Source organism: Bubalus bubalis, chromosome 18 (assembly GCF_019923935.1).
Source record: "Bubalus bubalis isolate 160015118507 breed Murrah chromosome 18, NDDB_SH_1, whole genome shotgun sequence".
Lineage (NCBI taxonomy): Eukaryota > Metazoa > Chordata > Mammalia > Artiodactyla > Bovidae > Bubalus > Bubalus bubalis.
The window spans coordinates 39,205,914-39,227,847 of NC_059174.1; the positions used below are offsets into that span (position 1 = coordinate 39,205,914).

Consider the following 21,934-nt stretch of genomic DNA (forward strand, 5'->3'; position numbering starts at 1 on the left):
AAGAATATTATGGGCCTTGTTGCTCAGTGGTAAAGAATCCACCTGCCAAAGCCCAAGATACAGGACTGACCCCTGGTCCAGGAAGATCCACATGCTATGGGGGAGCAACTAAGCCCATGTGCCACAACTACTGAGCCTGTGCTCTAGGGCCTGGGAATTACTGAGCCCATGTACCACAGCTCTGAAGCCCACACACCCTAGAGCCCATGCTTTGCAACAAGAGAAGCCACTGCAATGAGAACCCCGCGCACTGTAACTAGAGAGTAACCCTCGCTTCCCACAACTAGAGAAAGCCTACATGCAGCAACGAAGACCTAGCACAGCCATAAATAAATTAAGAAATAATAATAAAGTATTATGGAGCCCTGAGACCAAGTTCTTTGAGAATAGACGTGTTAGATAATTTCTAAGTTTTTTCTCAGCTCTAGAATTTAAGAGTTCTCTATCCATTAAGCAGTTTTGGTGGGCAGGGACAGGAGCTCAAGATCATTAATCAGTGTCAGAAAAGAGGGGCAGTCTTGAGACCTGACTCCATGCTGAGGTTCTACATAGTCTGACTAGTCTTGGTTACCTGGATTTATTCTTAACTGCTTAACAGCAGAACTTAACTGCTCTGTAGACTGCTGAAAACTCCCATTCCTGCCTTGGACTTATGGATATCTTGCAGTCTTACTATTTCATTCCTTTATCCTTCATCCTCTTTTCTGCTTGTGTGCCATGGCATTTTTTATCTCAACCCTGCTTCCAACTTTCTATACTTAGTCTTCCATAACCAAGGTTTTATAGTACCTGAACACTTCCTGGGCTTCAGATTAACCCCAAATGGCTTATCTCATGTTGCCCCTTCCATGGACAGAATTACAACGGATTTCATGTTTTAAATTCTTTCTCATTGATTACCTCTCGCAAAAGGAACAGGGTGGAAGAGAAAAAGAGTGGACAAGAAACCTCTTTTGTAATACCTTTTGCATTACTAGTCAAAAAATAAATGAAAACTTTGTTTCAAGTGAAGCAAAAACAAAAACAAACAAACCCCACCCTCAAAGTCTCCTGAAAAGTAATTATTTCTGCAAACTTCCTTGTTTGGTCAGTGGCATTCCTTGCAGCAGGGGCATCACCTTGCAGGGTGGTGGCAGAAATAGGAAATGTGTCATAGATCACTGCACAATCAAGAATGAATGTGCATTTGAGGACAGAGACTACCTTTTCCTGTCTTCAGGTTTTTGTTTCTTTTCCTTTTCAGTTAAATGAGTCATGCTTTGGTGGAGTAAACTGAGACAATATTTCTTGGCCTCTGTTACTGTTAAGAAAATGATTTAAAAACAATTTGAGTGGGAAGATTTGGGAGAATGGCATTGAAACATGTAAAATATCATGTATGAAACGAGTTGCCAGTCCGGTTTCGATGCACGATACTGGATGCTTGGGGCTGGTGCACTGGGACGACCCAGAGGGATGGTATGGGGAGGGAGGAGGGTTCAGGATGGGGAACACATGTATACCTGTGGCGGATTCATTTTGATGTTTGGCAAAACTAATACAATTATGTAAAGTTTAAAAATAAAATAAAAAAAGAGAGAGATTTTGGTCAATAAAAAAAAAACAACAATTTGAGTGTAGTATAAACTTAGCTCTACATAGGTATCCTATGTGTTGTCTAGAATATACATGCTAGATATGCTTCATACTTTGTGTGTATTTGCTGGTATTTAATTTAATTGATGGTTTCCTTGGGCTCTGCTTTTGTTGTTTTCTCAGTATTTTCCTATGCTGATATATTTGGAGAAAGGAGGTGCTATTCCCAAAGAGGTCACTTATTGGCTATGACATCTTTTTTTAAAAAAAAAAAACTTTTTATTTTTCATGGGAATATAGCCAATTAACAATGTTGTGATAATTTCAAGTGGACATCCGAGGGACTCAGCCATACATATACATGTATCCCTTCCCATCATGAGATCTCTGGCAAGACTTGTCCTGCGTCTCCATGACTCACATCTTTGAAAGCCAGTTAGGAGGAAAGCACAAGGTCAAGACAACAAAGTCTTTTAGAAAGTTGAAAGAACTATTCAAAACCTGAGTGGTATTATTAACTGCTCCTCTTGATTAGTTCTCCAAATATCATGGGAAGGAAACAGGTCACTAGATATTGATTCCACTTTTCAGATTAGAACAACAAAGCTAAAGACTGTTCCATGAGTTCCAAAGCAAACTAGTGGTCAAGTCTGCTATATCTACTTCTTCCCAGTCCACAGAAATGACTGCAGAGCTAGAGGCCAGCACTTAGTGTTCTTCTAAGTGGGGGCAGCAGCAGGGACAGTCCTAAGGGAACCCATTTCCAGATTCTCATCTCATGCTTCATCTATGAAAGCAGGTCTGCTTGCTCAGGCGGCTTTTCCCTTTCCAAAGTCTCTTTCATAATCTGACCTTCTCTTAAATACTCTTTCTCTGCCCTGGACTGCCCCCAGGAAAACCTCTGAGGCACCACACCATGGGACACTTGAAAACACAGATTTCTGAAAAGGCTCCTTGAGTAATTAGTCCAAGAGCGAAAACAAACTTCCCACAATATGTCTTCCATTGTCTTGTATTTTTTTTATTGGAAGGAATTAACCTGCATTGGAATATTCTGAATTCAGATATTATGGAGTATGATAATAGAGTAGGAATGACTTCATCTCTTTTGTCTCTAGTTTATTATTGAAGAAAGCCTCACTCCTAACAACAAACTCATGGAAGCAAAGCCAACATCAGATCCTCAGAATGCCTTTCCTGTTTTTTAGGATTCCATTGAATCCTCAATCCAGGACATGTCTTTTATGGAAAGGATTGGTACAAGTTAAAATGCTGATTTTTTCAATGAGACGTGTGTTCTGGGACTAATAAATTATTCAAGATATACTGGATAAACTTACCAACAAAAGTTTTATGTGATTTCTCTCAGATTTTCTGTGCATCAGTCTGGTAGTTCATGAAGGCAATTTTTTCAAAACATATCATGAAATATTTATTCCAATAGCAGTCAATCCTCATCTTTTTTTCTCTTATAAAATGTTAATGATACAAAGGCTGGACAAATTAGTGCAATATATACATTTCTCTTTCATAGTAAAAGTTCAATCTTGATATAAAGCAAAATGAGGAAAGTTAATTGTGATACTTATACATCATTTTATTTAATTATTTTCAAAAGCTGAACACCTAGCATTGATATACACACATGCAAACATCAAAGAAATGCCATATTTTCCCTTATATTTCTTGCTTTATAAATAACTTACAATGTTAACTGCATATTACCTTAAAATATACTTGATGACAAATGCATGATTATGTTGTTTTTATAAATTATTCTAAATGTGAATAAATTATATAAGAGTTATTGAGGGGCTCGTATAATTTATTCACATTTAGAATAATTTGTAAATCTTAGTGTTTAGTAATGTATCTTATAAAATCTATTTCATGATTTATTTTACAGCAATTTTTATATATTCCCCCAAAATGCCTATTAACACATTTACTTGGATATTAAAAGTCAGAGAAATTATCTCTGATTTAGTTTATTGATTTCAAAATGAAGATCAGAGTTGCCAGTTAGGTTTTATGATGAATATTTTCCATAAATAGGATGATATAAATCTCTTAAGATTTTTTGACAAAAATGTATTTTAAATGTGGGGTGAGATAAAATTATTTTTATTGGAAAAATGTTGAGTTGGTTGTGATGCATTAGAGTTAATATTTTTATTTTCTCAATATCTTCTGAGTTTATCAAATTAAACAAGATATCTCTTAAGTGAAGGAGTAACATATAATACATTATGATTATATAATCCTCAACATTAATAATTATGTATAATAATTCTTGAAATTTTAAAAGTTATGCTAGTTTACAGGAATTAAAAAAGTGAATGAATCTAATAAGAAGGCAACAAATTCTTTTGCAAGTTAGTGATTTGTTTTCATCAAAATCAAAGGAGGAATTTGTAACGAAATGATGGATCTAAGAAATGATCACTAGTGATTGCTAAAACCATTAGATGAAAAGCTGATCGGGACCTTGATAAGAGTGGATACACTGAGCCCACTGATTAGTACTGTCATGAAAAAAAAAGACATATTCAGACTTTACGTACTTGCAGTGAAACCAGAAGCATGCAGACACCACCTCTGAAGCATTCTTGCTAAAGTATCAGCTCAGAATCTGACCAAGCCTAAATATCAGTTTTCAGGAAATACAGAGGCCAGAGAGATAGAATCAGTAAAATCCAGAATGTGGAAAACCATACAAGAAGAATGATCCAAATATTGGTTTTTCAACAAACCATTTACAAGAGGAAAGAAAAACAGGAAGAAGAGTCTACCATTAAAAGAGACAAGGGAAATATCAGCCAAAAGCAATTCGTGGGCATTGTTAGGATCTTGAGCTGAAAAAAACCACACTGAAATCCAAACCAAAACAAAAAACAAGAGCACATATGAGACAACCAGAGATCTGAATGTTGGCCGAATACTGGATTACTCACAGTTTTTAAGGATACTAGTTTGTTTTTAAATGAGTCCTGATTTCTTAGAGCTATCAGTTCAGTTCAGTCGCTCAGTCGTGTCCGACTCTTTGTGACCCCATGACTTGCAGCACGCCAGGCCTCCCTGTCCATCACCAACTCCCGGAGTTCACCCAAACTTATGTCCATCGAGTCGGTGATGCCATCCAGCCATCTCATCCTCTGTCATCCCCTTCTCCTCCTGCCCCCAGTCCCTCCCAGCATTAGAGTCTTTTCAATGAGTCAACTCTTCTTAGCGCTATATATAGAGGTATTTACACATGAAATGGCATGATACTTGGGATTTGCTTCAGAATAATCCAGCAGTGGTGAAGGGTGGAAGTTGGAGAGGGGAGAGTGGAGAGATCAAACAGGACTGGCCATAGGTTGATAAAATTGTCTAAAGCTTGATACTGGTCACATCGAGGTTCATTTTATTATTCTTCTACATTTATATACATGAGCTTTTCAATAACAAAAAATGAAAAGATAGATTAAAAAAGGGAGTCTAAAATAAACTCACTGAAGGAATACCTAATTTAGCTGTCAGCAGATAGGTCACTGAAACTAATTTTTTGATGATTAACACTGAGTGGCTTTTGGCACATACCTTGGAAGGGCTGAGTGACTGACACTGATATAACAAAGCTCTATTCCCATCCACTTGTTTATGTGAACAGTGCTTGAACATATAGAGGCAGAATCAAGAAATAGGAGTTTATGTTGAATTCTTTCATTTGGCAAGAGGTAATAGTTACCCATGAATTCATGAATAAACAGGAAAAAAAACTATCCATCTATTAAGAGATCTGTATTGTCAACAATTTTTTGTGTTTAATCATTGTATTATATATCAAAATGTATAATACTTATGCTGTTTTGAAAAATGTATACTAATACCAATTATTATAATCCAATCCAGAAGAAATTTTTAATATTTGGAGCCCTTAGTATCAGGAAACTATAACAAAAACAAAAACCTTAAAAAATTCACAAGTTGGGGAATTTAATGGCAGTATCATTTTAAGGAGATATAGGAATGATGCAAAATATTGATAGTTCTTTTTTCTTATATGTATGAGCCATACATTCTGGTTTCTTCATATATATAAGTGGCTTTTTGTTGTTGAAAACTGAATATTTTAAGTAAAATAATGTAGCAACTCTGGAAACATAAAATATTTGAGAGTTAAAGAAGAGTTTATGTATTTTTACAAATAGATGATGGGGTATCAAGTTAGAGCATTAAGATTGTATGGATATATTTAAAAGAATGATGTAACAGTTTTATTTTAAATTATCATTATTTATAGTATACCAGAGAGCTGCCCTTTTAGCACACCCAACAGAGCATCAGTGAAGTATAATACACCAGAAATTACATCTTTTGTAACTCTTTAAAATTCAGAAATGTTAAATATTAGCTAAAAATGAGTAAAATGGCTTCCCTTGTGGCTCAGCTGGTAAAGAATCTGCCTGAAAGGTGGGAGATCCTGGATTTGATCCCTGGGTTGGGAAGATCCCCTGGAGAAGGGAAAGGCTACCCACTCCATTATTCTGGCCTGGAGAATTCCATGGACTGTAGTCCATGGGATCGCAAAGACTTGGACATGACCCAGCAACTTTCACTTTCACTTTGGGGCTTCCCTGATAGCTCAGTTGGGAAAGAAGCCGCCTGCAATGCAGGAGACCCCAGTTTGATGGCTGGGTTGGGAAGATCCACTGGAGAAGGGAAAGGCTACCCACTCCAGTATTCTGGCCTGGAGAATTCCATGGACTATATAGTCCATGGGGTCGCAAAGAGTCAGACATGACTGAGCAACTTTCACTTTCAAAAATGAGTAGGGAGACTACTTAGGTCTTTTTTTCCTTTTATTTATTTCTTATTGAGTAAAATTCACAAAACATAAAATTAACCATTAACCATGTTAAAGTATGCAATTCAGTAGCATTTAGTATGTTTACAGTGTTGTACAACCATCACATCTATTTCCATCACATCATTTTCATCATCTCAAAAAGAAACTCTGGACCCATTAAGCAGTCAGTCCTCCTGGCAACCACTAATCTGTTTTCTGTTTCTGTTGATTTAATACTCTTCATATAAGTGGAATCATACAACCCATAACCCTGACTAGCTTCTTTCACTTACTGTAATGTTTACAATGTTTATCTAAGTTGTAGCATGTATCAATATTTCATTCCCTTTTTATGGTTGATTAATATTCCACTGAGTGGACATATCACATTGTGCCTATTCATTCATCAGCTGATGGACCTTTGGGTTGTTTCTACCTTTTGGCTGTTATGAACAGTGCTGTTGTTATGAACATAGTTGTACAGATATTTGTTTGAATACTTATTTTCAGTTCTTTTGGATCTATACCTAGCAGTGAAGTTGCTGAGAATTCTATTTAAACTACAATTAGAAAACAAAATCTAGGGACTTTCCCGGTGGTTCAGTGGTTAAGTCTCTGCTTCTACTGTGGTGGGCATGAGTTCAATCCCTGGTTGGGGAACTAAGATCCCACATGCAGCCCGGCAAAGCCATAAAAAAAAAAAAAAAAAAGGCAAAGAAAACAAAATTTTCTTTCTTTGCTGCTTACTAGATTAGCCCTTTTCTGTTTTGATGACATCCTTATAAATGCTAAGCTTCCAAGCCTCTATGATGAAATAACGCCAGAGTTAGCTAGCCCCTTGCACATAGCGACCTTTCTCCATGCTGATTTGTTAGTTTGACATGACAACCGGAAGAGACCTCTGGCTGTGCTGAACTGTGCTTCCCATAGACTGAGTGGGCGTGCTAAGGGAGAGACATTTCTGTGTCAGGATGAAGGAAAATCACTGCACTGGGGGCAAGACCCAGGCATCACAGTTTTAAAAAATCTTCCCAGGTGATTCCAGTGTGCATCCCAGTTTAAGAGCTGTGTTGATGGAATTTCCTTTGGGAAGTGTATCCTGGTGGAAAGTCCCAGGACTTTTGGAATGGGTTTTTATAAACTGATTTAATATTGGTTCAGTAAGGATGGATATATTCTAAGTCACATGAGCAGTTCCATTCATCCTATGTAGAAAGCATCCGTTTCTTTCAGTTAAGGGGACTTTGGAAAGCAAAGAGGCTGTGAGTATGGTGAGATGTCAGCAAAGCCAGCTGAGCCTATAACTTAACAGGGTATCTTTACAGTGAGCTAATGAAAGGGACCTGAGCAACACTTGCGGACCATTGGGTTGTGTACCTTATTGGTGCCAAGATAGTATTTACCACTGAGCGGAGGAGCCCTGTGGGCAAGGATTTGTGTTAGGGGATCTATTTGTGTGTGTATGAGTGCTTAGTCACTTCAGTCATATCCAACTCTTTGCGACCCCATGGACCATAGCCTGCCACATTCCTCTGTCTGTGGGACTTCCCAGGCAAGAATACTGGAGTGGATTGCCATACCCACCTCCAGGGGATCTTCCCGACCCAGGGATAGAACCCTCATTTCCTGTTTCTCCTGCATTACAGGTGGATTCTATATTGCTGAGCCATCGGGAAGTCTAGGGAACTCTATTTACATGTCATCAAATAAGAAATCTAAGTTAATAATAATCATAATGAAAGAGACTGAGTGAAGGAGTAGGTATGTTAATACTTTTGAAACATATTTTAAACCTAACTGGTGTACATAAGCATTTACACATTTCAAGTGTGCTTCTATTGTGGAGGGAACTGTAGGTTGGCTCAAACCAAACCCTTTCCATTTTCTTTCTGTTATGGAAGCCAAAAAGCTAAAATCTTGCCTTCCTAATTCCTCTGCTGTTGGAAATAGCCATATGACATAATTTTGGCTGTTAAGAATGTAAGACTATGATGCCAGGGATTTTTGTCTCTTTCGTTCTCTGCTGGTCAAAACTCATCAAATTATACACCCTAAAAATGTCCAGTTTGGTGGGAGGATGACAGATGTTGTTTAAAGCTACAAATTTTCAACAAGTAGTAAATAGGTCCCAGAGATTTTATGCACAAATAGTGAATTTGAAAGTGTTAGTTGCTCAGTCGTGTGCGACTGTTTGCACATGGACTGTAGCCTGACAGGCTCCTCTGTCCATTAAATTCTCCAGGCAAGTATACTGGAGTGGGTAGTCATTCCCTTCACCAGGGAAATCTTCCCAACCCAGGAACCCACGTCTCCTGCATTGCAGGCAGATTGTTTACCGTCTGAGCCACCGGGGAAGCTGTGGTTTTTCCAGTAGTCATATACAGATGTGAGAGTTGGACTATAAAGAATGCTGAGTGCTAAAGAATTGATGCTTTCTAATTGTGCTGGAGAAGACAGTTGAGAGTCCCTTGGACAGCAAGCAGATCAAATCAGTCAATCCTAAAGGAAATCAACCGTGAATATTCACTGAAAGGACTGATGCTGAAGTTCTGATCCTTTGACCACCTGATGTGAAGAGCTGATTCATTGGAAAAGACCCTGATTCTTGGAAAGACTGAGGACAGGAGGAGAAGGGGGTGACAGAGGATGAAATGGTTGGATGGCATCATTGACACAATGGACATGAGTTTGAGCAAACTCCAGAAGATAGTGAAGGACAGGGAAGCCTGGCGTGCTGCAGTCCACAGGGTCACAGACACTATATAGCAACTAAACAAATGAATGAATAATGAATATAGGGCTTCCCAGGCGGCACTAGTGGTAAAGAACCCTTCTGCCAATGCAGGAGATGTAAGAGACGTGAGTTCAATCCCTGGGTCAGAAAGATCCTCTGGAGGAGGGCATGGCAACGCACTCTAATATTCTTGCTTGGAGAATCTCATGGACAGAGGAGCCTGGTGGGCTATAGTCCATAATGTTGCAAAGAGTCCAACAGAACTGAGGCAACTTAGCATGCACTCATAGTGAATATAAAAATATACTATATAACCATCAAACTTTCTGAGAGACTAGAACTTAAAAATTCCAACCACTAAAAAGAAAGGATAATTATGTAATCTGGAAGAGGTGCTAATTATCACTATAATAGCAATCATATGACAATATATAAAAGTCCCAAATTAACATATACCTTCATGGGAAATAGATGGGTAAACAGTGGAAACAGTGTCAGACTTTATTTTGGGGGGTTCCAAAATCACTGCAGATGGTGACTGCAGCCATGAAATTAAAAGACGCTTACTCCTTGGAAGGAAGGTTATGACCAACCTAGATAGCATATTCAAAAGCAGAGATATTACTTTGCCAACTAAGGTCCATCTAGTCAAGGCTATGGTTTTTCCAGTGGTCATGTATGGATGTGAGAGTTGGACTGTGAAGAAGGCTGAGAGCCGAAGAATTGATGCTTTTGAACTGTGGTGTTGGAGAAGACTCTTGAGAGTCCCTTGGACTGCAGGGAGATCCAACCAGTCCATTCTGAAGGAGATCAGCCCTGGGTGTTCTTTGGAAGGAATGATGAAACTCCAGTACTTTGGCCACCTCATGCGAAGAGTTGACTCATTGGAAAAGACTCTGATGCTGGGAGGGATTGGGGGCAGGAGGAGAAGGGGACGACAGAGGATGAGATGGCTGGATGGCATCACCGACTCGATGGACGTGAGTCTGAGTGAACTCCAGGAGTTGGTGATGGACAGGGAGGCCTGGCGTGCTGGGATTCATGGGGTCGCAAAGAGTTAGACATGACTGAGCGACTGAACTGAACTGAACTAAGTTTACACAATGTTGTGTCAAGTATATTTCAGTTTAAAAAATTTAAATGTTCAGTCTATTGTATATCAGTTTTATTTCAACAGTGAAAAAAGAACAGATGTTAAGAAAATTAAAAGGCAAATTGGAAAATGGAAAAAAAACAGAAACAAATTTCTCAGCCCTACAGTAAGCTGAAGTCAGAATCCTGAAAGGAAAGGAGGCATCTGTTTCTCTGAATTTCAAGTCAGTTGCAAGGCTGGCTGAGACTTATCTAGCTAACACTAGGTGTCACCATTGTGCTTTTAAAAAAAAATGTAGCTGATGGTCATGTGTGCTATTTAATATTCAGGACCAAGGAAGGTCTTAAAATCCTAAAAGATGATGCTGTGAAAGTGCTGCACTGAATATGCCAGCAAATTTGGAAAACTCAGCAGTGGCCACAGGACTGGAAAAGGTCAGTTTTCATTCCAATCCCTAAGAAAGGAAATGCCAAAGAATGCTCAAATTACTGCACAATTGCACTCATCTCACACACTAGTAAAGTAATGCCCAAAATTCTCCAAGCCAGGCTTTAACAATACATGAACTGTGAACTTCCAGATGTTTAAGCTGGTTTTAGAAAAGGCAAAGGAACCAGAGATCAAATAGCCAACATCTGCTGGATCATCGAAAAAGCAAGAGAGTTCCAGAAAAACATCTATTTCTGCATTATTGACTATGCCAGGCCTTTGACTGTGTGGACCACAATAAACTGTGGAAAATTCTGAAAGAGATGGGAATACCAGACCACCTGACCTGCCTCTTGAGAAACCTGTATGCAGGTCAGGAAGCAACAGTTAGAACTGGACATGGAACAACAGACTGGTTCCAAATAGGAAAAGGAGTACATCAAGGCTGTATATTGTCATCCTGCTTATTTAACTTATATGCAGAGTTCATCATCAGAAACACTGGGCTGGAAGAAGCACAAGCTGGAATCAAGATTGCCGGGAGAAATACCAATAACCTCAGATATGCAGATGACACCACCCTTATGGCAAAAAGTGAGGAAGAACTAAAGAGCCTCTTGATGAAAGTGAAAGAGGAGAGTGAAAAAGTTGGCTTAAAGCTAACATTCAGAAAACAAAGATCATGGCATCCGGTCCCATCACTTCATGGCAAATAGATGGAGAAACAGTGGAAACAGTGGCAGACTTTATTTTTGGGGGCTCCAAAATCACTACAGATGGTGACTGCAGCCATGAAATTAAAAGACGCTTACTCCTTGGAAGAAAAGTTATGACCAACCTAGACAGCATATTAAAAAGTAGAGACGTTACTTTGCCAACAAAGGTCCATCTAGTCAAGGCTATGTTTTTTCCAGTAGTCATGTGTGGATGTGAGAGTTGGACTATAAAGAAAGCTGAGCACTGAAGAATTGATGCTTTTGAACTGTGGTGTTGGAGAAGACTCATGAGAGTCCCTTGGACTGCAGGGAGATCCAACCAGTCCATCCTAAAGGAAATCAGTCCTGGGTGTTCATTGGAAGGACTGATACTGAAGGTGAAGCTCCAATACTTTGGCCACCTGATGTGAAGAGCTGACTTATTCGAAAAGACCCTGATGCTGGGAAAGATTGAAGGCGGGAGGAGAAGGGGACGACAGACAGTGAGAGAGTTGGATGGCATCATTGACTCAACGGACATGAATTTGAGTAAACTCTGGGAGTTGGTCATGGACAGGGAGGCCTGACGTGCTGCAGTTCATGGGGTTGCAAAGAGTCAGACAGACTGAGCGACTGAACTGAACTGAACCAAGGGAGGCCATCCATTGTTTGAAATTGTTCCATTTCTCCCCTCTCCTTATTGCAGGATGTGATTGCTGTGGCCTTATTAAAACTCCCTGAACCCTGAATGTGTCTTATATATGATTCATTCTATATCCCTTGAGCTGGGTAATGCTTGAGGCTATCCATGTTGGAAGGAAGAGACCAGGGAGGGCACTGGCCTCAGTGCTCCTGGTGGAGGGCCTCTCTGGTGCAGTGGTTTCCACCTTGGAGTCCCTGCCTCAGCCCTGGGAGATGAACAGTCCCCTGGGTTCTGTTACCAAAAACTAAGGCTTTAACCACAGTTGTTGAAGTGTCCAGTGGTCTTGGAGCATCCAAACCCACCAGTTTGGTACAAGAATCCACATGTAACACAGAAGTTATTGTCCCCAAAGTCTTTAATGATTCCTGGGCTTTGGCAAGAAATACGTATTGCATATGAAATATAGGAAAATGGTTCATGAGACCTCACATTTAATTTGTTGCATTAGTAATTTAGAAATTTATGTTTAGGACAGTGTAGTTCATGAGTATATAGGGTCTTGCCTTCAGTGAAAAGAGTAAGGGCTCTCCAGGTATTAGAAACAGAAGTGCTCGGCTTGGGAGGGATGCCTTGATAAAGGCTTATTCACAGGCTTATTTACCTTTGGATTTAAGGAAAGTAGCCCCAATCATCTAGGCAGAGTATGTTTCATCTGTTTTCTGTATTGATGCATCTAAGAATTTTTAACCCACTTTTTTTTAAATTTGACTGTGCCTGGTCTTAGTTGTGGCAGTCACGATCTTTGTTGAAGCGTGTGGGATCTTTAGTTGTGGCGTGTGGGATCTAATTCCCTAACCAGGGATCGAACCCAGGCCCCTTGCATTGGGAGTACAGAGTCTTAACCACTGGACCATCAGGGAAGTCCCCCAACTTATACTTGTGATAAATTTTGGTCTGATGTCTGTCATCTTGAATGCCTTTAGTTTGTAATGATTACTTTTATCCTGTTTTGTGTCCCTTTTGCTTTTTCATCAATTTTTTTAAAAAAGATATTTCTCCTGCTTTTATTCTACTAGTAAAACTGTTGAGGTTTAAAAAAATTTCTTTAAAATATTTCAGGTGTAGGAAAATAAAGAGAATAACAAACACCTGTGTACCTGCCCTCAGCTTTGTTTCTGACCATTTTGTCATGGCTGTTACATTATGTTTTTTAGAACTAAACCATTGCAGATGGAATTGAAGTCCCCTGTATACCTCTTTTGAATTGCTTTCCCTCTCTGTGGTTCCAGAGGTAGTTACCTTATGAATTTGGTGTTATTCATGCCCATAGATGCTTTTACACTTGTTATATATGCTTATTTCCATAAGCATCATAATACTATTTTACATGTTTTGAATCTACATAAGTAGTAAACTTGATGTTTTCTTCTGCAGCTTACTTTTTAAAAAATATCACTTTTAATTTCTGGCTGCTCTGGGTCTTCATTGCTTCTTGTGAGTTTTCTCTAGTTGCGGCAAGCAGGGGCTCTTCTCCAGTTGCAGTGTTCAGGCTTCTCATTGCGGTAGTTGTGGAGCACAGGTTCTAAATGTGCGGACTCAGCAGTTGCAGCTTGAGGGCTCCAGAGCACAGGCTCAGTAGCTGTGGTACACAGGCTTTAGTAGCCTTATGGCATGTGGGATCTTCCTGGACCAGGGATTGAACCTGTGTCCCCTGCACCGCAAGGTGGATTCTTAACCACTAGAGCACCACTTACTTTTTAAATTCAACTTTATAGAATTGATATTTAACCGCATAGCTCAAGTTCATTCATTTTCACTGATGTTTAGAATCGTGGTTTCATATTTTCCATCTCTGTCTAGCTGTGCTATAGTCTAGGTCTGTATTCAGTTTCACTTTCTCATTGACTGCGCTCTGTTGTCCAACCCATCCACTGAGGGTGTCTGTATTCACTTGTAAAATCTATTTAGTTCATTTTCACGTCTGTTTATAAAACATCACTTTCCTCAAGGTTTTGATTTCTTCTTTTATGTCTTTATTTTACATTCTCTTTTCTTATTAACCCTAGATCTTGGACTTTGCATTTTGTCTCATCCACTTAACCTCAATCAAAACTGGTTGTTTTTTTTTAAGTTTGTGTGCTTATCTCTAGTGGAGTTTACTTTTTCTCGGGGTCCTCTGCTACTCTGAAGAGATAAGGAAGGAGGAGCCAGTATATATATATATAAACTTCTGCTGGGGGTAGCAGACAACAATAACAAAAAAACCATATCAAACATTAAAAGATTACTGCTAAACACAAAGCACAGGCACCTCAAGTTAATGATTTTAATGCTTTTCTTTGTATGGAAAGATTCAAGAATTTGGGCTCACTGAAAATTTTCCTTGAATATGTATCTATGTATACAGTCAGCAAAAACAAGACCTGGAGCTGACTGTGGCTCAGACCATGAACTCCTTATTGCCAAATTCAGACTTAAATTGAAGAAAGTAGGGAAAACCACTAGACCATTCAGGTATGACCTAAATCAAATCCCTTATGATTTTACAGTGGAAGTGAGAAATAGATTTAAGGGCCTAGATCTGATAGATAGAGTGCCTGATGAACTATAGAATGAGGTTCATGACATTGTATAGGAGACAGGGATCAAGACCATTCCCATAGAAAAGAAATGCAAAAAAGCAAAATGGCTGTCTGGGGAGGCCTTACAAATAGCTGTGAAAAGAAGAGAAGCGAAAAGCCAAGGAGAAAAGGTAAGATATAAACATCTGAATGCAGAGTTCCAAAGAATAGCAAGAAGAGATAAGAAAGCCTTCTTCAGCGATTAATGCAAAGAAATAGAGGAAAACAACAGAATGGGAAAGCCTAGGGATCTCTTCAAGAAAATCAGAGATACCAAAGGAACATATCATGCAAAGATGAGCTCCATAAAGGACAGAAATGGCATGGACCTAAGAGAAGCAGAAGATATTAAGAAGAGATGGCAAGAATACACAGAAGAACTGTACAAAAAAGATCTTCACGACCCAGATAATCACGATGGTGTGATCACCGACCTAGAGCCAGACATCCTGGAATGTGAAGTCAAGTGGGCCTTAGAAAGCATCACTACAAACAAAGCTAGTGGAGGTGATGGAATTCCAGTTGAGCTATTCCAAATCCTGAAAGATGATGCTGTGAAAGTGCTGCACTCAATATGCCAGCACATTTGGAAAACTCAGCAGTGGCCACAGGACTGGAAAAGGTCAGTTTTCATTCCAACCCCAAAGAAAGGCAATGCCAAAGAGTGCTCAAACTACCGCACAATTGCACTCATCTCACACACTAGTAAAGTAATGCTCAAAATTCTCCAAGCCAGGCTTCAGCAATATGTGAACCGTGAACTTCCAGATGTTCAAGCTGGTTTTAGAAAAGGCAGAGGAACCAGAGATCAAATTGCCAACATCCGCTGGATCATGGAAAAAGCAAGAGAGTTCTAGAAAAACATCTATTTCTGCTTTATTGACTATGCCAAAGCCTTTGACTGTGTGGATCACAATAAACTGTGGAAAATTCTGAAAGAGATGGGAATACCAGATCACCTGATCTGCCTCTTGAGAAACCTGTATGCAGGTCAGGAAGCAACAGTTAGAACTGGACATGGAACAACAGACTGGTTCCAAATAGGAAAAGGAGTTCGTCAAGGCTGTATATTGTCACCCTGCTTATTTAACTTATATGCAGAGTACATCACGAGAAACGCTGGACTGGAAGAAACACAAGCTGGAATCAAGATTGCCGGGATAAATATCAATAACCTCAGATATGCAGATGACACCACCCTCATGGCAGAAAGTGAAGAGGAACTCAAAAGCCTCTTGATGAAAGTGAAAGTGGAGAGTGAAAAAGTTGGCTTAAAACTCAACATTCAGAAAACGAAGATCATGGCATCCGGTCCCACCACTTCATGGGAAATAGATGGGGAAACAGTGGGAACAGTGTCAGACTTTATTTATCTGGGCTCCAAAATCACTGCAGATGGTGACTGCAGCCATGAAATTAAAAGACGCTTACTCTTTGGAAGGAAAGTTATGACCAACCTAGATAGCATATTCAAAAGCAGAGACATTACTTTGCCAACAAAGGTCCGTCTAGTCAAGGCTATGGTTTTTCCTGTGGTCATGTATGGATGTGAGAGTTGGACTGTGAAGAAGGCTGAACGCCAAAGAATTGATGCTTTTGAACTGTGGTGTTGGAGAAGACTCTTGAGAGTCCCTTGGACTGCAAGGAGATCCAACCAGTCCATTCTGAAGGAGATCAGCCCTGGGATTTCTTTGGAAGGAATGATGCCAAAGCTGAAACTCCAGAACTTTGGCCACCTCATGCGAAGAGTTGACTCATTGGAAAAGACTCTGATGCTGGGAGGGATTGGGAGCAGGAGGAGAAGGGGACGATAGAGGATGAGATGGCTGGATGGCATCATTGACTCGATGGACGTGAGTCTGAGTGAACTCCGGGAGTTGGTGATGGACAGGGAGGCCTGGCCTGCTGCGATTCCTGGGGTCTCAAAGAGTCGGACACGACTGAGCGACTGATCTGATCTGAACCAGGGGTTCTACCCAAAGCACAGAATGCTTCCTATTTTTCCCCACCCTAAATTGCCCTCGGGTGCATTATGGGTAGGAGTCTGCAGTGGCTAGTGTCTTGATCCTTGTAGAACTGAAATGGCAGGCAACATTATTTCTTTACAGTTGCTAGGGTATCTGAGTTAGGCATGTGGTGATGCCAAAACCATAGGAGACCTTGCAAGGAGATGGGAGGACCACCTCATGGGGTAGGCTCCAAGAAGACCAGGTGCATGTGGAAGAAAATACAGCTCTAGGAGGCAGTGGACCCAGTTCCTAGATTCCCCATTAAGGCTTAGTGGCAGTGTGGCACCGGCATTTTTGTTGCTACACTATTCGAAAATAGTGTCTTTATAGTAAGTGTCTGAGCCAGAGAGCTGGACCCCCGAGGTGCATTTCATTTCTGAGGCACTGGAGTAGCTCCATCTTCCTGGAACTTGAGCACCTAGCAGATTATCCATGATATGTGACCTAGGTGCCACTGCTGGAGGCCCTCTCCAACTGATTTACCATCTTTGGCTCAGACTTGGTTAGGTTCACATGCATATAACTGAAAATCCAAAATAATAGAGCTTAAAGTAAGACTGGAGTTGATTTTTTCCTTTTTAAAAAAGAGATATGGAGATAGGCAGCTGCACACCATCAGCAGGAATCCTGGTTCCTTTAGGTTCACCACACTGCCATCCATCAGATGTGGCCATATTCTCATGGTCTAAAGCAACAACTGGAGCTCTAGCCATTCCAGGATGTGGGATGGAGGGAAGGAAGAAGATCATGTCACCTTCCTTTCAAGGGAATATTCTATGAGTACTGAAAATACTCCCATTTCATTGTGTAGACCTTGGTCCTGGGAGACCCACAGACTTAAAAGGGTGGCAAGAAATGTCCTTGGCTGAGAGGCAAGGTGCCAATCCCTAATTCAGTTTTCTGTTACTAAACAAGATGGATGAATGGATGTTCGTGTAGGCAACCAGCAGCCTCTGACACTACCAGTATGTCTTAACTTCAGATGTCTAAAGTAGTTTGCATGTGCTGCCATGACAAAACATCACTGACTGTAGGCTTACATAACAGAAATTTATCTTCTCACAGTTCTGCAGGCTGGAAGTTCAAAATCAAGGTGTTATCAGGTTTGATTTCTCCTGAGGCTTCTCTCCTTGGCTTGCAGAAGGGCAAGAGGGGCAGTCATAGAAAACAACCCAGACCATGAAGAGGTTATCAGTCCCACTGGGTATTATGGCACAGTAGGCAGCAAGTGGGTAGAAGCATGTACAGGGAGGCCATGTGAGATGCCTCTGAATGCACATGTCCGTCTGCTGGGAGTGCTGGGGTGTAGCTTGAGCAGCCCTGTGTGGAGGTATCCATTACGGGGTTCAGAAATTACATGTGGGGACAGACAAGATAAAGCACATTGTAGAAATCATATTGCCCATACTTTCTTTTTTAAAAAAGTTATTTATTTTGTCTTGGCTGTGCTTGGTCTTTTGTTGTGTGCGGGCTTTCTTTAGTTGTGGCGAGAGCTCTTTGTGTGTGAGCTTCTTATTACAGTGGCTTCTCGTGGCAGAGCACAGACTCTAGGGTGCTCAGGCTTCAGTAGCTGTGTGCACAGGCTTAGTTGCCCCTCCACATGTGGAATCTTCCCGGACCAGGGACTGAAGCTGTGTCCCCTGCATAGGCAGGTGGATTCCTATCCTCTGTACCACCAGGGATTCTGCCATTACTTTCTCATTAAAGATGTAGATTTGTCACAATCAGATTTTTCTCCAAACTAGAATTTATTTTTTAATTTTTTATTGAAGGATAATTGCTTTACAGAATTTTGTTGTTTTCTGTCAAACCTCAACATGAATCAGCCACAGGTATACATATATCCTCTCCCTTTTAAACCTCCCTCCCCATATCCCACCCCACCCCACCCCACCCCTCTAGGTCGTTACAGAGCCCCTGTTTGAGTTCCCTGAGCCATAAAGCAAATTCCTGTTGGCTATCTATTTTACATACGGTAATTAAGTTTCCATGTTACTCTTTCCATACATCTCACCCTCTCCTCCCCTCTCCCATGTCCATAAGTCTATTCTCTATGTCTGTTTCTCCATTGCTTCCCTGTAAATAAATTATTCAGTACCATTTTTCTAGATTCTGTATATATGCATTAGAATACGATATTTCTCTTTCTGACTCACTTCACTCTGTATAATAGGTTCTAGGTTCACCCATCTCATCAGAACTGACTCAAATGCGTTCCTTTTTATGGCTGGGTATTATACCATTGTGTATATGTACCACAACTTCTTTATCTATTCATCTGTCGATGGACATCTAGGTTGTGTCCATGTTCTAGCTACTGTAAATAGTGCTGCAATGAACAATGAGATACATGTGTCTTTTTCAATTTTGGTTTCCTCAGGGTATATGCCTAGGAGTGGGATTGCTGGGTCATTTGGTGGTTTTATTCCTAGTGTTTTAAGGAATCTCCATACCGTCTTCCATAGTGGCTGTATAATTAACATTCCCACCAACAGTGCAAAAACATTCCCTTTTCTCCTCACCCTCTCCAGCATTTATTGTTTGTAGACTATTTGATGATGACCATTCTGACTGGTGTGAGGTGATACCTCATTGTGGTTTTGATTTGCATTTCTCTGATAATGAGCGATGTTGAGCATCTTTTCATGTGTTTGTTAGCCATCTGTATGTCTTCTTTGGAGAAATGTCTGTTTAGGTCTTTTCCCCACTTTTTCATTGGGTTGTTTGTTTTTCTGGCATTGAGTTGTATGAGCTGCTTGTATATGTTGGAAATTAATACTTTGTCAGTTGTTTCATTTGCTATTACTTTCTCCCATTCCAAGGGTTGTCTTTTCACCTTGCTTATAGTTTCCTTTGCTGTGCAACAGCTTTTAAGTTTAATCAGGTCCCACTTGTTTACTTTTGTTTTTATTTCGGTTTCTCTAGGAGGTGGGTCATAGAGGATCTTGCTTTGATTTATGTCATCAAGTGTTCTGCCTGTGTTTTCCTGTAAGAGTTTTATAGTTTCTGGTCTTACATATAGGTCTTTAATCCATTTTGAGTTTATCTTCGTGTATGGTGTTAGGAACTGTTCTAATTTCATTCTTTTACATGTTGCTGTCCAGTTTTCCCAGCACTGTTTATTGAAGAGGCTGTCTTTGCCCCATTGTATGTTCTTGCCTCCTTTGTCAAAAATAAGGTACCCATAGGTGCATGGGTTTATTTCTGGGCTTTCTATCTTGTTCCATTGGTCTGTATTTCTGTTTTTGTGCCAGTGCCATACTGTCTTGATGACTAGCTTTGTAGTATAATCTGAGGTCAGGAAGGTTGATTCCTCCAGCTCCGTTCTTCTTTCTCAAGATGCTTTGGCTATTTGGGGTCTTTTGTGTTTCCATATGAATTGTGAAATTTTTGTTCTAGTTCTGTGAAAAAATGCCATTGGTAATTTGATAGGGATCACATTGAATCTGTAGATTGCACTTGGTAGTATAGTCATTTTCACAATATTGATTCTTCCTACCCAGGAACATGGAATATCTCTCCATCTGTTTATGTCATCTTTGATTTCTTTCATCAGTGTCTTATAATTTTATGTGTACAGTTCTTTTGTCTCCTTCAGATCAGATCAGTTGCTCAATCATCTCCGACTCTCTGCGACCCCATGAATCGCAGCATGCCAGGCCTCCCTGTCCATCACCAACTCCCGGAGTTCACTCAGACTCACGTCCATCGAGTCAGTGATGCCATCCAGCCATCTCATCCTCTGTCGTCCCCTTCTCTTCCTGCCCCCAATCCCTCCCAGCATCAGGGTCTTTTCCAATGAGTCAACTCTTCGCATGAGGTGGCCCAAGTACTGGAGTTTCAGCTTCAGCATCATTCCCTCCAAAGAAATCCCAGGGCTGATCTCCTTCAGAATGGACTGGTTGGATCTCCTTGCAGTCCAAGGGACTCTCAAGAGTCTTCTCCAACACCTCAGTTCAAAAGCATCAATTCTTTGGCGTTCAGCCTTCTTCACAGTCCAACTCTCACATCCATACATGACCACAGGAAAAACCATAGCCTTGACTAGACGAACCTTTGTTGGCAAAGTAATGTCTCTGCTTTTGAATATGCTATCTAGGTTGGTCATAACTTTCCTTCCAAGGAGTAAGTGTTTTTTAATTTCATGGCTGCAGTCACCATCTGTAGTGATTTTGGAGCCCAGAAAAATAAAGTCTGACACTGTTCCCACTGTTTCCCCATCTATTTCCCATGAAGTGGTGGGACCGGATGCCATGATCTTTGTTTTCTGAATGTTGAGTTTTAAGCCAACTTTTTCACTCTCCACTTTCACTTTCATCAAGAGGCTTTTGAGTTCCTCTTCACTTTCTGCCATGAGGGTGGTGTCATCTGCATATCTGAGGTTATTGATATTTATCCCGGCAATCTTGATTCCAGCTTGTGTTTTTTCCAGTCCAGCGTCTCTCATGATGTACTCTGCATATAAGTTAAATAAGCAGGGTGACAATATACAGCCTTGACGAACTCCTTTTCCTATTTGGAACCAGTCTGTTGTTTCATGTCCAGTTCTAACTGTTGCTTCCTGACCTGCATATAAATTTCTCAAGAGGCAGATCAGGTTAGGTAAGTTTATTCCTAGATATTTAATTCTGTTTGTTGCAGTGATGAATGGGATTGATTCCTTAATTTCTCTGATTTTTCATTGTTAGATATAGAAATGCAAGTGATTTATGTCTATTGATTTTGTATCCTGCAACTTTGCTAAATTCACTGATTAGCTCTAGTAATTTTCTGATACCATCTTTAGGGTTTTCTATGTACAATATCATGTCATCTGCAAACAGTGAGAGCTTTAGTTCTTATTTTCCAATCTGGATTCCTTTTATTTCTTTTCCTTCTCTGATTGCTGTAGCTAGGACTTCCAGAACTATGTTGAATAATAGTGGTGAAATTGGACACCCTTGTTAGAGTTTATTTTAGTATGGCGTGAAGTAAGAATCTTATTTTCTTTTCCTATTGTGATATCCAAATGTTTCAGTATAGTTTACTAAGAAACCCCTCCTTTCTCCACTGCTTTTTTTCAGCTCTATCAAATGATTGACATACAATTGAATTGAATCAGTTTGTTGATTTCTGTTAAAGGGTCTTGCTGGGGATTTTGATTGGATTGCTTTAAATACATAGAGCAATTTGGGGATAATTGACATCTTAGTACTGGTTTTTCAATCAGTGAACAGAGTATCTCTCTCAGTTTATTAGGTGTTCTTTCATCTCTTCTATTATAATTTTCATCATGTGTATCTTACACATATTTTGTTAGATTTA

At 40.1% G+C, this 21,934-nt stretch overlaps 1 protein-coding gene and 1 non-coding gene across 5 annotated transcripts in view; one reads left to right on the top strand and one right to left on the bottom strand.

Annotated features, from left to right (window-relative positions):
• The window catches only part of ZNF19 (zinc finger protein 19), a 112,908-nt gene that overhangs the window by 79,273 nt on the left and 11,701 nt on the right, over positions 1 to 21,934 (top strand). The gene's annotated exons all lie outside the window — the stretch shown is intronic.
• Positions 12,848 to 12,920, bottom strand: TRNAG-CCC. Its single transcript has one exon. It is a non-coding gene; the product is annotated as a tRNA-Gly (tRNA).